The following is a 12,007-nucleotide window of genomic DNA, read 5'->3' as shown; positions in this document are numbered from 1 at the left end:
TTCGCCAGGATGGTCTCGATTTCCTGACCTCGTGATCCGCCCGTCTGGGCCTCCCAAAGTGCTGGGATTACAGGCTTGAGCCACCGCGCCCGGCCGTTATATTGTGTTTTTTTTTTTTTTTTTTTTTTTTTTTTTTTTTTTTTTTTTTTTTAGATGGAGTCTGTCCCTGTTGCCACGCTGGAGTGCAGTGGCACAATCTCTGCTCACTGCAATCTCTGCCTCCCGGGTTCAAGCAGTTCTCCTTCCTCAGCCCCCCAAGTAGCTGGATTACAGTTACGTGCACCACCACACACAGCTAATTTTTTTGTATTTTTAGTAGAGACAGGGTTTTACCATGTTGCATGGTCTCGATCTCCTGACCTCGTGATCTGCCTGCCTGGGGCGCTCCTGAAGTGGGCTGGATTACAGGTGGTGAGCCACCACACGTATGTTGTGTTTCTAATTTTCCAATTTGTTTCAAGAAATTTTTGGGCCGGGCGCGTGGCTCAACCCTGTAACCCAGCACTTTGGGAGGGCCGAGACGGGCGGATCACGAGGTCAGGAGAATCGAGACCAATCCTGGCTAATACGGTGAAGCCCCTCTCTACTAAAAAAATACAAAAAACTAGCCGGGACCGAGGTTGGCGGGCCACCTGTAGTCCCAGCCTGCTCGGGAGGGCCCCCTGAGGCAGGAGAAGGCTGAAACCCGGGAGGCAGAGCTGCAGTGAGCTGAGATCTGCACTGCACTCCCCAGCCTGGGCCAACAGAGCCAGACTCCGTCTCAAAAAAAAAAAAAAAAAAAAAAAAGAAAAATTTTAAATTTTCTTCTTAATTCATTGACCCAGTGGTCCTTCAGAATCATGTTGTTTAATTTCCATGTATTTGTACAGTTTCCAAAGTTCCTCTTGTTATTGATTTATAGTTTTATTTCACTGTGATCAGAAAATATACTTGATATAGTTTCAATTTAAAAAAAATTGCTGAGACTTGTTTTGTGTCTGCACATATGGTCTATCCTGAAGAATAGTCCGTGTGCTGATGAGAAGAATGTGTGTTCTACAGCTGTTGGATGAAATGTTCTGTGTCTGTTAGGTGTATTTGGTCTAAAGTGCAGTTTAAATCTGATGTTTCTGTGTTGATTTACTGTCTAGATGATCTGTCCAGTACTGAGAGTGTTGTGTTGAAGTCCTCTACTATTATTATACTGGGATCTATCTCTCTATTTAGATCTAATAATATTTGCTTTATATATCTGGTTTCTCCAGTGTTGGGTGCAAATATATTTATAATTGTTATATCCTTTTGCTGAATTGTGCCCTTTATCATTATGTAATGATCTTCTTTGACTCTTTTATAGTTTTAAATTAAAGTCTACATTATCTAATTATACCTACCCATGTTTCTTATAGGATTTTGTTTTCCTGGAATATCTTTTTCCATCTCTTTACTTTCAGTCTGTGTGTGTGTCTTAAAAAAAAAAAAAAAAAAAAAAAAAAAAAAAAAAATTCACTCACTCTTATAATCCCAGGACTTTGGAAGGCTGAGGCGGGCAAATCACAAGGTCAGGAGTTTGAGACCAGCCTGGCCAACACAGTGAAACCCTGTGTCTACTAAAAATACAAAATATTAGCTGGGCATCATGGCAGGCACCTGTAATCCCAGCTACTCGGGAGGCTGAGACAGGAGAATTGCTTGAATCCGGGAGGCAGAGGTTGCAGTGAGCTGAGATCGCATCATTGCACTCCAGCCCTGGTGACAGTGCGAGACTCTGTCTCAAAAATAAAATAAAATATTAAAAAAAGTTTTTGTGGGTACATAGTAGGTGTATATGTTCATGGTTTACACGAGACCATGGCATAGGAATCCATCCCCTCAAGCATTTATCCTTTGTGTTACAAACAATCCAATTACATCTCTTTTAGTTATGTTAACACGTACAGTTCAGGTATAATTGACTACAGTTCCCCTGCTGTGCCATCAAATAGTAGGTCTTATTCATTTGTTCTAACATTTTTTAGTATCCACTAACCATGCCTACCTCCCCTCTGCCCACCCACTTCCCTTCCTGGGTTCTGGGAACAGTCCTTGTATTCTCTATCTTCATGAGTTCAATTGTTTTGATTTTTAGATCCCACAATTAAGTGAGAACACACAATATTTGTCTTTCTCTGCCTGGCTTATTTCACTTAACATAATGACCTCCAGTTGCATGAACATCAAATCATAGAATCTTATTTTTCTTTTTTCTTTTTCTTTTTTTTTTTTTGAGATGGACTCTCACTGTGTTACCCAGGCTGGAATGCAGTGGTGTGATCTCAGCTCACTGCAACCTCCTCCTCCCAGGTTCAAGCAATTCTCCAGCCTCAACCTCCCAAGTAGCTGGGACTACAGGCATGCACCACCGCATTTAGCTAATTTTTGTATTTTTAGTAGAGACGAGGTTTCACCATGTTGGCCAAGCTGGTCTTGAACTCCTGACCTCAGGTGATCCACCTGCTTCAGCCTCATGCTGGGATTACAGGCATGAGCCACTGGACCTGGTCAGAATCTTATTTTATTTTATTTTTTGAGACAGAGTTTTGCTTTTGTTGCCCAGGCTGGAGTTCAGTGGCACTATCTTGGTTCACTGCAACCTCTGCCTTCTGGTTTCAATCGATTCTCCCACCTCAGCCTCACGAGTAGCTGGGACTACAGGTGCCTGCCACCATGCCCAGGTAATTTTTGTATTTCTAGTGAGACAGGGTTTTACCATATCAGCCAGGCTGGTCTCGAACTCCTGACCTCATGATCCACCTTCCTCAGCCTCCCAAACTGCTGAGATTACAGGCGTGAGCCACCATGCCTGGCCCAGAATCTTATTTTTTTTTTTTTTAATTGCTGTGTAGGCTGGGTGCAGTGGCTCATGCCTGTAATCCCAGCACTTTGGGAGGCCGAGGCAGGTGGATCATTTGTGGTCAGGAGTTTGAGACCAGCCTGACCAACATGGCAGAACTCTGTTTCCACTAAAAGTTCAAAAAAAAAAAAAAAAATGAGCTGGATGTGGTGACTCATGCCAGTAATCTCAGCTACTGGGGAGGCTGAAGAATGAGAATCACTTGAACTCAAGAAGTGGAGGTTGCAGTGAGTCCAGACCACGCCACTGCATTTCAGCCTGGGTGACAAAGCGAGAATCCGTCTCAAAAAAACCATTATGTTTAAGTACCACATTTTCTTTGTGCTTTCATCTGCTGATGGAAACCTAGGTTGCTCCCAAACTTGGCTACTATGAACAGTGCTGCAATAAACATGGGCGTACAGCTATCTCTTTCATATACTGATTTCCTTTCTTTGGGGTATATACCCAGCAGTGGGATTGCTGGATAATATGGTAACTCTCTTTTTAGTTTTATGGGGAAGATCCAAACTATTCTCCATATTCTCCATAGTGGTTGTACTAATTTACATTCCCACCAACAAAGTATGAGAGTTCCTTTTTCTCCACATACTTGCCAGCATTTGTTATTGCCTGACTTTTGGATAAAAGCCATTTTAACTATGGCGAGATGATATCTCATTATAGTTTTGGTTTGTATTTCTCTGATGACCAGTGATGTTGAGCACCTTTTGATATGCCTGTTTGCCATATATGTCTTCTTTTGAGAAATGTCTATTCAGATCTTTTGACTGTTATTATTTGGATTATTAGATTTTTTCCTGTAGAGTTGTTTGAGCTCCTCATATATTCCGATTATTAATCCCTTGTCAGATGGGTAGTTTGAATATATTTTCTTCATTCTGTTGGTTGTCTCTTAAGTTTGTTGATTATTTCCTTTGCTGTGTAGAAGCTTTTTAACTTGATGTGATCCCACTTCTCCATTTTTGCTCTGATTGCCTGCGCTTGTGGCATATTACTCAAGATATTTTTGAGTAACGTCCAATGTCCTGAAGAGTTTACCCAGTGTTTCCTTCCAGCAATTTCATAGTTTAAGGTCTTAAATTTAAGTCTTTAATCTAATTAAAGACTTAATCTAATTAAAGAATTTTAAAGACTAATCTAATTAAAGAATTTTGATTTGATTTTCCTATAAAGTGAGAGACAGGGATCAAGTTTCATTCTTTGCATATAGATATCCAGCTTTTCCAGCGCCATTTATTAAAGAAATTGTCTTTTCCCCAATGTCTGTTCTTGACACTTCTGTCAAAAATGAGTTCACTGTAGGCATGTAGATTTGTTTCTGGGTTTTCTGTTCTGTTCCATCGGTCTGTGTGTGTGTTTTTATCCAGTACTATGCTATTTTGGTTACTATAGCTCTGTACAGGTAATGTAATTCCTCTAGTTTTGTTCTTTTTGCTTAGGATAGCTTTGACAATTCTGGATCTTTTGTGATTTCATATAAATTTTAGGATTGTTTTTTCTATTTCTGTGAAGAATGTCTTTGGTATTTTGATAGGGATTGCATTGAACTTGTAGATTGCTCTGGGTAGTATGGACATTTTAACAATATTGCTTTTTTTAATCCATAAATGTGGAATATCTTTCCATTTTTTTTGTGTCCTCTTCAATTTATTGAACGAGTTTTCATTGTAGAGATCACTTCTTTGGTTAATTCCTAGGCATTTAATTTTATATGTGGCTATTGTAAAATGGGATTACTTTTTTATTTCTTTTTCAAATTGTTTACTGCTGGCATATAGAAATGCTATTGATTTTTGTATGTTGATTTTGTATCCTGCAAATGTATTGAATTTGTTTGTCAGTTCTAATAGATTTTTGGTGGAGTCTTTAGATTTTTCCAAATATGAGATCATGTCACCTTCAAACAAGGACAATTTGACTTCTTCCTTTTCAATTTTGATGTCCTTTATCTCTTTTTCTTGTTTGATTGCTCTAGCTAAGACTTCCAACATGATGCTGAATAACAGTGGTAAAACTGGGCATCCTTGTCATCTTCCAGACTTAAGAGGAAAGGCTTTTAGTTTTTCCTTATACAGTACAATGCTGTGAGTCTGTCATATATGGCTTTTATTACCTTGAAGTATGTTCCTTCTATACCCAGTTTTTTGAGGGTTTTTACCATGAAGTGATGTTGAACTTTATCAAAAAAATTTTTTCAGCATCAATTGAAATGATCATGTGATTTTTGTCCTTCATTCTGTTGACATGATGTGTTACATTAATTGATTTACATACGTCATACCATCCTTGCATCCCTGGGATGAATCTCACTTTGGTCATAATGAATGATTTTTTTTTTTTTTTTTTTTTTTTTTGGAGGAAGAGTCTCTCTCTGTCACTTAGGCTGGAGTGCAGTGTTGCAATCGTGGCTCACTGCAACCTCTGCCTCGTGAGTTCAAATGATTCTCCTGCTTGAGCCTCCAGAGTAGCTGGGATTATAGGCACCCACTGTCATGCCTGGCTAATTTTTGTATTTTTAGGAGAGATGGAGTTTCACCATGTTGGCCAGGCTGGTCTCGAGCTTCTGACCTCAGGTGATCCTCCCACCTTGGCCTCCCAACGTGCTGGGATTACAGGCATGAGCCACCACGCCTGGCTGATGAATGATCTTTTTAATGTATTGTAGAATGCTGTTGGCTAGTATCCTGTTGAGGATTTTTGCACCAATATCCATAAGAGATATTGGCCTGTAGTTGCCTTTTTTTGATGTGTCTATGTCTAGTTTTGGTACCAGGGTAATATTGGCCTCAAAGACTGAGTTTGGAAGTATTCCCTCTTCCTCTATTTTTTGTAGTAGTTGAGTAGGATTAGTATTAATTCTTCTTTAAATTTTTGGTAGAATTCAGCAGTTAAGCCATTAAGTCCCAGGCTTTTCTTTACTGAGATACTTATTATGGCTTTGCACTTGTTACTTATTATTGATCTGTTCAGGTTTTGGGTTTCTTTATGGTTCAATATCAGTAAGTTGTATGTGTCTAGGAATTTATCTGTTTCTTCTAGATTTTCCAATTTATTGGCATGTAGTTGCTTATAGTAGCCACTAATGATCCTTTGAATTTCAGGCTTATTTTTCATCTCTCATTTTATTTATGTGTGTTTTCTCTTTTTTTTCTCAGTCTGGCTAAAGGTTTGTTAATTTTACTTATCTTTGCAAAAAACAACTTTTTGTTTCATTGATTTTTTGTAATGTTTCCTTTTGGTGTTTTTGTCTGTTTGTTTTCGAGATGGAGTTTCACTCTTGTTGCCCAGGCTGGAGTGCAATGGCGCGATCTCAGCTCACTGCAACCTCCCTCTCCCGAGTTCAAGTAATGCTCCTGCCTCAGCCTCCTGAGTAGCTGGGATTACAGGCATGTGCCGCCATGCCCAGCTAATTTTGTATTTTTAGTAGAGATGGGTTTATCTATGTTAGTCAAGCTGGTCTCGAACTCCTAACCTCAGGTGATCCACCTGCCTCGGCCTCTCAAAGTGCTGGGATTACAGGCATGAGCCACCATGCCCGGGCTTGTGCTGTTTTCTTCATTTCAAATTCATTTATTTCTGCTCTGATCTTTATTATTTCTTTTCTTCTACTAATTTTGGGATCAGTTTTCTCTTTCATTCTATAAGATGTATCATTAGGTTATTTATTTGAAGTTTTTCTTAGTTTTCGAAGTAGGCATTTATAGCTATAAATTCCCTCTTATAACTGCTTTCACTGTAGGTTTTGGTATGTTGTATTTTCATTATTACTTGTTTCAGAAAATTTTTTTTTCATTTCCTTCTTGGTTTCTTCACTGATCCACTGGTCTTTCAGGGGTGTATTTTTAAATTTCCATGTGCTTGTATAGTTTTGCAAAATTCCTCTTGTTATTGTTTCCTTTCATTGTGGTCAGAGAAGATGCTTGGTATTATTTCACTTTTTTGAATGTTTTAAGGCTCGTTTTGTGACCTAAAATATGATCTATCCTTGAGAATGATCCATGTGCTGAGGAGAAAAATGTGTGTTCTGCTGCCATTAGGTGACATGTTCTGTAAATATCTATTAGGTCCATTTTTCTGTAGGGCAGATTAAGTTTGATGTTTCTTTGTTGATTTTCTGTCTGGGAGATCTGTCCAATGCTGAAAGGGGGGTGTTGAAGTCACTAGCTATTATTGTGCTGGGGGTCTATCTCTCTCTTCTTGTTCTCTTCTTTCAGTTTGATCTTGATCTATTTTGTCGCAAATACCTATAACTTCTCCTGCTCTTTTTGTGTTTCCATTGGCATTAAATATCTTTTACCATCCCTTTATTTTACTATCACCTTATTATTCTACCATACCATCAGTCCATGTTTATCTTTGTAGGTCAAGTGTGTTGCTTCTAGGCAACAGATCGTTGGGTCTTGTTTTTTCATCCATTCAACCATTCTGAGTATTTTGATTGGCGAGCTTAGTCCATTTACATTCAACAATATTTTTGGTAAGTAGGGACGTACTCCGCTATTTTGTTACTGTTTTCTGGTTGTTTTGTGGTCTTCTCTTCCTTTTTTCCTTTCTTCCAGTCTTCCTTTTTGTGAAGGTGATTTTCTCTGGTGGTATGCTTTAAATTCTTGCTTTTTATTTTTTGTGCGGCCGCTGCATGGTTTTCAATTTGAGTTATCATGAAGCTTGCAAATGCTATCTTATAACTGATTAACTAATTATTTAATTAATTTTTTGGAGACAAGGTCTGACTCTGTCAACCAGGCTATAGTGCAGTGGCTTGTTCATAGCTTGGTGAAACCTTTACTTCCTGGGATCAGTTGATTCTCCCACCTCAGCCTCCCATGTAGCTGGGACTACAGGCACATGCCACCATACCTGGCTAATTTTTGTATTTTTTTTTTTTTAACTTTTAGAAATGGAGTTTTGCCATGTTGCTCCGGCTAGTTTTGAACCTTAGGCTCAAGCAGTCTGCCCACCTCAGCCTTCCAAAGTGATGTGATTATAGGCATGAGCCACTGTGTCTGACCAATCCATTATTTTTAACTGGTGACAACTTGACACTGATTGCATAAGCCAACTGACAAACACACACAAAGAAAATGAATAAAAATGCTACACTATAACTTCATCCTCCTACTTTTTCACTTTTTTTGTTTCTCTTATGTCTTACTGTATTGTCCATGTCTTGAAATATTGTAGTTATTATTTTTGATTCATTCGTTATTTAGTCTTTCTACTTAAGTCAAGAGAAATTTACACACTAAAATTATAGTGTTACACTCTTCTGTGTTTTTCCATGTGCTTACTATTACCACTGAGTTTTGCACCTTCACATGTCTTCTTCTTGCTCATTGACATCCTTTTCTTCCAGACTGAAGAACTCCCTTTAGCATTTCTTTCTTTTTTTTTTTTTTTTTGGTTGAGACGGAGTCTCACTCTGTCGCCCAGGCTGGAGTGCAGTGGCCGGATCTCAGCTCACTGCAAGCTCCGCCTCCCGGGTTCACGCCATTCTCCTGCCTCAGCCTCCCGAGCAGCTGGGACCACAGGCGCCCGCCACCTCGCCCGGCTAGTTTTTTTTTTGTATTTTTAGTAGAGACGGGGTTTCACTGTGTTAGCCAGGATGGTCTCGATCTCCTGACCTCGTGATCTGCCCGTCTCGGCCTCCCAAAGTGCTGGGATTACAGGCTTGAGCCACCGCGCCCGGCCCCTTTAGCATTTCTTGTAGGACATGTCTGGGGTTGATGAAATCCTTCAGCTTTTGTTTGTTCTGGGGAGGCCTTTATTTCTTCTTCACGTCTAAAGGATATTTTTGCAAGATATACTGATCTAGAGGAAACTGCTTTTCCTTCAGCACTTTAAATATGTTATGCCACTCTCTCCTGGCCTTTAAATTTTCCACGGAAAAGACGTATTAGAGTTCCATTGTATGTTATTTTTCTCTTTTATCTTGCTGTTTTTTGTTTTGTTTTGTTTTTGAGATGGAGTCTCGCTCTGTTGCCCAGGCTGGAGTGCAGTGGCACGATCGTGGCTCACTGCAAGGTCTGCCTTCCAGGTTCACACCATTCTCCTGCCTCAGCCTCCCGAGTAGCTGGGACTACAGGTACCCGCCACCATGCCCGGCTAATTTTTTGTATTTTTAGTGGAGATGGGGTTTCACTGTGTTAGCCAGGATGGTCTCGATCTCCTCACCTTATGATCTGCCCGCTTCGGCCTCCCAAAGTGCTAGGATTATAGGTGTGAGCCACCGCGCCCAGCCTTCTCTTGCTGTTTTTAGGATTCTTTATCTTTGACCTTTGGGAGTTTGATTATTAAATGCCTTCAGGTAGTCTTCTTCGGGTTAAATCAGCTTGGTGTTCTATAACCTTATTTTACTTGAATGTTGAGATATTTCTCTAGGTTTGGGAAGTTCTCTGATATTACCCTTTTGAATAAACTATCTACCCCATCTTTATCTCTGCCTCCTCTTTAAGGCCAGTAACTCTTAGATTTTTCCTTTTGAGGCTCTTTTCTAGATCTTACACGTGTTTCATTGTGTGTTTTTACTTTTTTCTTGTGACTCCTCTGACTGTGTATTTGCAAATAACCTGTCTTCCTGTCTTCAAGCTCACTAATTCTATCTCCTGATTCATCAATTCTACTATTAAGAAACTCTGATGCATCCTTTAGCCTGTCAATTACATTTTCAACTCTAGAGTTTATGCCTATTTTAAATTATTTGAATCTCTTTGTTAAATTTATGTCATAGAATTCTGAATTCTTTCTCTTTGTTATCTGGAATTTGTTTTAGTTTTCTCAGAATGGCTATTTTGAATTCTCTGTCTCAAAGGTCATATATCTCTATTTCTCCAGGATTGGTCCCTGGTGCCTTATGTAGTTCCTCTAGTAAGGTCATGTTTTCCTGCATGGTGTTGATGCTTGTAGCTGTTCTTTGCTCTCTGGGCATTGAAGAGTTGGGTATTTATTGTAGTCTTCACAGTCTGGGCTTGTTTGTGCCTTTCCTTCTTGGGAAGGCTTTCTAGCTATTTCAAGGGCCTTGGGCTTCCAGCCCTATGATGCTGTTATTTTTGCAGACCAGTAGAAGTATTGCCTTGGTAGTCTTGGATAAGATCCAGAAGAATTCTCCAGATTATCAGGCAGAGACTCATTCTTTTTCCTTTTTTTGTCCCAAACATGCAGAGTCCCTCTGTGCTGAGCCACCTAGAACTGAAGGTGTGGTGATGCAAGCATTCCTGTGGTCACCACTACTGAGACTGCGCCAGGTCAGACATGAAGCCATCATAGCACTGGGCCTTGCCTGAGACCCTTCCCTTCAGCGTGGCAAGTTCCCCAAACCCTGGGCATGTCCAGAGATGCTATCTGGGAGCCAGGGATTGGAGTAAAAAATCTTAGCAATTTACCTGATGTTCTATTCTGCTGTGGTTAAGCTGGCATTCAAGCCACAATACAAAGTCCTTCCCACTTTTATCTCCTCATTTCATAGGCAGAGGAGCCCCTCCCTGTAGCCACCACCACCGCTGGTTAAGCAAATCATCAATGTTTGCTTAAAGCCCAAGGCTCTTCCATCAGCACGTGATGCATGCTGCCAGACCTGGGATTCACCCATCAGGTCAGTGGGCTCCACTCTGTCCCAGGGTCTGTCTAGCAATGCTGTACAAGAATGTAGGCCTGGACTTAGGGACCCCAAGAGCCTGCTTGTTGCTCTACCCCAGTATGGCCAAGCTGGTACCTAGGGTGCAAGACAAAGTCCCCTTTACTTTTCCCTGTGTTTTTCTCAAACTGAAGGAGTTTTTCACTGTAGCTACCACAACTGGGAAAATGTTGACTCTCCCCTGAAGCTAGTGCAACTCAGAGCCCGAGACCCACAGTGTACTTCTCTGTATCACTAATGGTTATTCAGGGCCCAAGGGCTCTTTATTCAGCAAATGATGAATGCTACCAGGAATAGGTTCTTCCCTTCAAGGAAGCAGGTTTCCTTTTGGCCCAGGGTGTGTCTACAAATGTTATGTGGGAGCTAGGGACTGAAAGGTCCTTACAATTCTGCCTGGTGCCCTATCTTACTGTGGCTGAGCTGGTATCCAGGATGCAAGACAAAGTCGTCTTTACTTTTTGCTCTCCTTTCTTTAAGCAGAAGGAAAGTGTCACTTTTATTGCTACAAGCTGCACTGCCCAGGGTCGAGGGAGAGATGGTGCAGGTCCTCCCGTAGCCGTATCAGTTGGTGTCTCTCTAGGCCACATGCCACCCTAGTTCACTGGCTCTAAGCCCAGCCTAGCACTAGAAGTTGCCTAGGGATTGTAGTCCTTGTGTCCTAGTCTGCCTTTATATATATATATGTGTGTGTGTGTGTGTGTATATGTGTATATATATATACATATATATATAGAGAGAGAGAGAGGTCACTTGAGGTCAGGAGTACAAGACAAACCTGGCCAATTTTATTTTATATATATATAATAAAAATCTAGACACAGACCTTAAACCTTTCACAAAAATTAACTCAGAATGAATCATTGACTTCATGTAAGATGAAAACCATAAAACTTTAAAATATAGAAGAAAATCTAGGTAATCATGGGTTTGGCTGCGACCAAAAGCAATATCCATAAAAGAAAATCGATAGTGGGACTTCACTAAAATAACAATTTCTGTTCTGTGAAAGACGCTATTAAGAGAATGAGAAGACAAGCCACAGGCTGAGAGAAAATATTTACAAAGATATATCTGATAAAGGACTGTTATCCAAAATATACAAATAACTTTTTTTTCTTTTCTTTCTTTTCTTTTCTTTTCTTTTGCAACTTTTAGTTTTGATTCAGGGGATATTTGTGCAGGTTTGCTACCTGGGTATATTACGTGATGCTGAGGTGTGGGGTATGAATGATCCTGTCACTCAGGTGCCAAGCATAGTACCGAATAGTTAATTTTCAACCTTTGCCACCTCCCATCCTCCCACCTTTACTAGTCCCCAGTATCTATTGTTGCCATCTATATGCCCATGAGTACCCAGTGTTTAGCTCCCACTTATAAGTGACAACATGTGGCATCTGATTTTCTGTTCCTGGGTTTATTTGCTTAGGATGATGGCCTCCAGCTGCATCCATGCTGTTGCAAAGCATAGGATTTTGTTCCTTTTTATGGCTGCGTAGTATTCC

Source organism: Rhinopithecus bieti, unplaced genomic scaffold (assembly GCF_001698545.2).
Source record: "Rhinopithecus bieti isolate Rb0 unplaced genomic scaffold, ASM169854v2 scaffold_29830, whole genome shotgun sequence".
In the NCBI taxonomy this organism is placed as follows: domain Eukaryota; kingdom Metazoa; phylum Chordata; class Mammalia; order Primates; family Cercopithecidae; genus Rhinopithecus; species Rhinopithecus bieti.
This window is presented reverse-complemented; position numbering follows the sequence as displayed.